Genomic DNA, 5,137 nt, shown 5'->3' with positions numbered 1-5,137 from the left:
TTGCCACGACTAAGACCCAGCATAGCCAAATAAATAAATATATATATATATATATATATATTTTTAAAGTTGGTATAAAGCATATTGCCAACTGTTATGGATTGAATTATGCCCCCCACCCCACCACAAAGTTCATATGTTGAAGCTTTAACTTTCTCTAACCTTCTGAGTTCTTGGCTGAGACCCCTGTAATAAAAGATTAACAACAGAAGAAACAAATAGAAGTTTATTGACTTGTATACATCAGGTATATGTGGGAGATACCCAGTGAAAAAGGAGTAACTCTCCAAGGCGGCTTAGAACTCCAGCTTAAATTCCATCTTCATCTAAAGACAAAAGAAAGAAAGATGTGGGAGGAGGCCAGTTCTGGGAAGTTATCTGGAAAAGCAAGGTCAACAGGAAATAGTTTGTTATACAGATTTAAGCAGATACCTTCTCCATCCATAAGGTTCTCTTGTGATTGGGTCATCCTTCTCTTCCTAATACAGAGAGGGAGATGCCCTTACAATGGAGAGTTCCTTTATAAATGCAAATGTTCCTTACAAAAGGGTAACTTCTACTTCCGTGCCTGCTGTTTCTCAAAATAATCAGCTCAAAATAATCCTTATGCCAAAGAGGCATATTCTGCTACCCTTCAATATTTATTCCCTAACTCTCTTCCTGCAAGGTCACCTTAGGCTGACTGTGCCCCTCAACCAAAGATTACATCTTCTCGCAAGGCAGTTTGCTCCTACATGACTCTCTCCTCCCCTCAAAGCCACAGGCTTAGAATGGAAATAGCTCTGCTGGTAGCAGCCCTGGGACACTGTACTATCTCTTCTGCTTCTTCTGTGACCACACTTCTGCAAAGAAACCCTTTCTGAATCATCCTAATTTGAGTGTGACGTCTGCTTCTCAGACTGATAGAGCTCTCTATAAAACAGAGGTGGAAAAACGGAAGGACAAAACCTCTTTTCCCCTCCACCCAGAAAAGGATCACAGATAGTGTCCACAGTACACTGGGCCCTAACACATAAAGTTCATGTCAGATGAGAAAGTTTTTTAAATGTGCCATCTGTCATCAGAAATCACTTGCTTAAATAATAATGTAGGCATTTTAATTGCTTTGGGGGATCTTTTTCACCTTGTTTTCTAATTATACTTATATCTTAGAATCTGTGGCCACAGTATTGAGGTCAGCTCATTAACTGGAACCCATCTTTGTCCATAATGTTTTTTTTTTTTTTAGCTTCCAGCATCTTTTATTTTTCCTAGAATCTGGATACAATAGCTCTAGCAGGGCAGTGCTCAATACTATTTAGGCTTCACATTTTAGGTTAATAACTTGAATATTGTAAATGTGAATGCACTTTCCCATAGGTGGGAAACTAAAATTTGACGTAACTCATTTACTCAATACTTATGTAACCATACAAAATTTTATATGCAACATGAGCTTTCATATTATAGAATTTGACCTTCTTACAAACCAGCTTACATAACAGTTACTTTGCTTATCTGTCCTAACCTGTGAAGTGTTGTACCAACGCTTTTCTATGATGTACTTAAACAGGTGAATTCTCCTTACATAAGGGTCAGAAACCTGAAGCTCCAACCCAGAAATATAAAATTCTTTTGTTTCAGCAGACTTAATACCAGAAACAGATTATGGGCAACTCTTACCTAAGTAGTAAGTACTATAGGAACTTACAGTGTTGACCAAAAGAAAACACAGGCTTCTCATTAAACTTTTTTAATGGGTCTCAAACTCTGTGACAGATTTTTGGTCAAGTTGTTTCCATTAAAAAGTACTGATTTTAAAAACTAATAACTTAAAACTGCCACACACAAGACAAATGGTCCACAACACATTCTCCTTTCCTTCTGAAGATTTTACGATACATTGTTATCATTAACCAGTCTTTTGCTATTAAACTTAAATGGCCAATTGAGACAAACATTTCTGAGACCGTTCTTCCACCACTGATGAAGACTGCGGCGGCAGGTATTGAGGATAATATTCATTTAGCCTTCTGAGCTTTCTGGGCAGACTTGGTGACCTTGCCAGCTCCAGCTGCCTTCTTGTCCACTGCTTTGATGACACCCAGAGCAACCGTCTGCCTCATGTCACGAGCAGCAAAGTGGCCCAGAGGAGGATAGTCAGAGAAGCTCTCAACACACATGGGTTTGCCAGGAACCATATCAACAATGGCAGCATCAGCAGATTTCAAGAATTTGGGGCCATCTTCCAGCTTTTTCCCAGAACGACGATCAATCTTCTCCTTCAGCTCAGCAAACGTGCAGGTAATGTGAGCTGTGTGACAGTCCAGCACAGGTGCATAGCCAGCACTGCTTTGGCCTGGATGGTTCAAGATAATCACCTGAGCTGTGAAGCCAGCTGCTTCCATCGGTGGGTCATTTTTGCTGTCACCAGCCACATTGCCATGACGAACATCTTTGACAGACACGTTCTTGACATTGAAGCCCACATTGTCCCCAGGAAGGGCTTCACTCAAAGCTTCATGGTGCATTTCAACAGACTTCACTTCAGTTGTCACGTTGACTGGAGCAAAGGTGACCACCATGCCAGGTTTGAGAACACCAGTCTCCACTCGACCCACAGGGACAGTGCCAATACCACCAATTTTGTAGACGTCCTGGAGGGGCAAACACAAGGGCTTGTCAGTTGGGTGAGTTGGTGGCAGGATGCAATCCAGAGCTTCAAGCAGTGTGGTTCCACTGGCATTGCCATCTTTACGGGTGACTTTCCATCCCTTGAACCATGACATGTTAGCACTTGGCTCCAGCATGTTGCCACCATTCCAGCCAGAAATTGGCACAAATGCTACTGTGTCGGGGTTGTAGCCAACTTTCTTAATGTAGGTGCTGACTTCCTTTACAATTTCCTAGTATCTCTTCTGGCTGTAGGGTGGCTCAGTGGAATCCATTTTGTTAACTCCAGCAATTAGTTGTTTCACACCCAGAGTGTAGGCCAGAAGGGCATACTCACGGGTCTGCCCATTCTTGGAAATACCTGCTCCAAATTCACCAACACCAGCAGCAACAATCAGGACAGCACAGTCAGCCTGGGATGTGCCTGTAATCATGTTTTTGATGAAGTCTCTGTGTCCTGGGACATCAGTGATGGTCACATAGTACTTGCTGGTCTCGAATTTCCATAGGGAGATATCAATGGTGATACCACACTCGCGTTCAGCTTTCAGTTTGTCCAAGACCCAGGCATACTTGAAGGAGCCCTTCCCCGTCTCGGCAGCCTCCTTCTTGAACTTTTCAATGGTTCTCTTGTCGATCCCACCACATTTGTAGATCAGATGGCCAGTAGTGGTGGACTTCCCTGAATCTACATGTCTGATGACAACGATGTTGATATGGGTCTTCTCCTTTCCCATTTTTTCTTAGGTTTAGCGGTAGTTTTCACGACACCTGTGTCCTGGCGGCAAACCCATTGTGGAAAAGCTGTCCATAATTTTGACTGCTCAGGATTTCCATCTGTGACATGGTCAGCAATGCGTCATGCTTTTATTTTTGTTTTTTCAGAGTTTAATATCTGAAAAGTAAAAAAGTCTTCTCTACAGGGGTGAGGATTTAATCCCTTGGGGAAACACTACAAAGTTTAAACATTTGGGATTCCTGGGGTTCCCTTTCCTTTTGCCAGTGACCTCAACTCCTTTACTCATTTCACCAGCTTCACATTTAATCATTCTGTACTTTAAAGGCAAATTGCCCATTTGTTTAATGCCTACTATCTACGAGGCATTGCACATGATTTTTCTTCTCAGAGCAACCAACTCTATGAGGCTCATCTAATCATCCCATTTTTATAACCAAGGAGACAAGCTTAGGAAGGTGATCCCTTCAATATGATCCAACTTGTGAGTGGCAAAGGATGGGAAGGCACCAGGTCTAAGTGATCGCTGAGAGCGTGATCCATGCCACCTGGGATTCTGCTGCTGCCTGCTGCCCTTTGACCCGCTCACTCCTCCCACCGTGTACCTTCACCTGAATCTGTAATACTTCACCTGGAATGCTGTTCCCACTGTGATCCTCCCCTCCCCCTGATTTAGACCTCACCTCCAGCATTTCCTCCATGGCTGACTTTACCTAACGGTGGGGCATGGCTATTGGCAGATTAATACACAGAGATACGAACAAATGCTTTCCAGAATTCACTCAGAGATATAATCATCTTGTTTGTGGGGTATTTTTGTCTCCTAAGCTAGAACTTCTGTTTCTTGGGCACCTCCACCTCACCCTCCCCACAATCTATTTCGGTCCCCTGCACACAGGACATCCTCAACAGATGCCACTGACTGACCAGAGAATTATAACACTGGAAATTTCGGAAAGTCTTGCTTGTGAAGGGGAAGTACACCATTCCTCCACTGCTTTTTAAAGAAATATTTTTTGAAGAATACTGTATTTTCCCTTGTGATATTTTCCCTTGTGATTTCCCTGAGGAACTAAACAGGAGTTGTCAGAACTGCTGGTGGGGAGATTTATTTGCACTCAGTGCTCTCTTCTGTCTGTCTGTTGTGCTTTATGAATTTTAAAGGAAAGGAAAGGAAAGCTTTAGGTCAGGAATTCACCTGTTGAAAGGCTTTGTGCTAGAGCCTACGGGAAGGAGAGCCTTGTGGCTTCATCAAGAGTCAGAACACTGCTCGTGTGTTTTGCCTGACCACTGACTTTCTTAGAAGGGGGCTTTGGCAGGGTTGTTTACTCTCATTCTATGCCTCAATATTTAAATCTCGAAATGAAGAGAGCTCCTTCTTGTCTAAGGACATGGGGTGCAGGGCAAAGGGAGTCTGCTACTCAAAGATACAGCCAGCTTAATGTGATTGGAAGGGCCCTGGAGAGATTTCCCAGCCCCCAAATATCTCCCGTTGGCTTGCTCCAGGACAGATAAAGAAGCCTCACGTTTACCTCATCTTCATTTAGGCAGTGAGGGCCTGGTTAAAATACAAATGTGTTATCTAGGAAAACGTGATACAGTTTTGCTTTTATTCCATGATGCACATTTCACCCACATTTTAATGTTTCTGAATCGAGATGCGTTTCTACAATCACTGTGACTCTGTAATGTAGTAGTGCTTCTTTATTCCCCCTGAATGGTTAAGTCATTGCTATTAAATATATAAGA

General features: G+C 42.7%; 1 pseudogene across 1 annotated transcript; it reads right to left on the bottom strand.

The window, feature by feature from the left end:
- Window positions 1-1,788: 1,788 nt before the first annotated feature.
- LOC308615677 (elongation factor 1-alpha 1-like) lies at window positions 1,789-3,416 on the bottom strand (annotated as a pseudogene). Its single transcript has one exon. The product of its transcript is annotated as an elongation factor 1-alpha 1-like (transcript).
- Between the last annotated feature and the right edge of the window lie 1,721 nt (window positions 3,417-5,137).

This window comes from Mesoplodon bidens, assembly GCF_964165515.1.
Source record: "Mesoplodon bidens genome assembly, chromosome: 4".
In the NCBI taxonomy this organism is placed as follows: domain Eukaryota; kingdom Metazoa; phylum Chordata; class Mammalia; order Artiodactyla; family Ziphiidae; genus Mesoplodon; species Mesoplodon bidens.
This window is presented reverse-complemented; position numbering and strand designations above follow the sequence as displayed.